Here is an 860-nt window from a genome sequence, read left to right as displayed (position 1 = left end):
TTTTATGTAAAAATGAGGGAGATAAATTAAAAATTGATCATTAATCTTATTATTAATGATCAAGATTAAAATAAACGAGTAACATATCGTATAACTTCTGTAAGCACGTGGTTATATAACTTTAAAAAACTTTTAATCTTATTATTTAGACTTAATTAAATTTTTTATACCTGAAATATAGATCGTTTTCATATTATTATTTAATATTCTTTTTTTAATCAAGTATCTAAAAAAAAATTCATTTTTATTTTACTATCTATCATGAACATCTCATTATCATCTTATCACATTTTGTTATGAACACCTCATTATCATGTCATCATCTTTTAATAACGTGTCAATGATGTGACGCGATGATATAACACTTCGTCTGACACGTTATCATTTAACGAAAGAGAACTGATAATAAATAGTAAGATGAAACATAAAAATTTTATAGGTAGTTATTCAATAAAATAAATAAATTTTTAGGTAATAATATGAAAATGATAATAGTAAAATAAAATGTTTCTGCCCGTTTCTATATATATATATATATATATATATATATATATATATATATATATATATATATATATATATATTTTGTCATATATGTGATCCTGACTAAATATTTTGGTTCTACCCTATCTTTAATTTTTTCAAATATGCTGAACGCGGAGGAAAAAAGAAGCTAATAAACTCTTGCGACAAAGTTAAAAAAGTATACATATATATATATATATATATATATATATATATATATATATATATATATATATATATATATTGACAGTTGTAAACCAATACCGTATGGCAGCTATGCCTGGAAAAAAAAAGTTTCTAATCAGTTAAATTTAAGAATGAAAGCAGTCACGAGC

Source organism: Glycine max, chromosome 13 (assembly GCF_000004515.6).
Source record: "Glycine max cultivar Williams 82 chromosome 13, Glycine_max_v4.0, whole genome shotgun sequence".
In the NCBI taxonomy this organism is placed as follows: domain Eukaryota; kingdom Viridiplantae; phylum Streptophyta; class Magnoliopsida; order Fabales; family Fabaceae; genus Glycine; species Glycine max.
Note: the sequence above shows the minus strand (reverse complement) of the source record.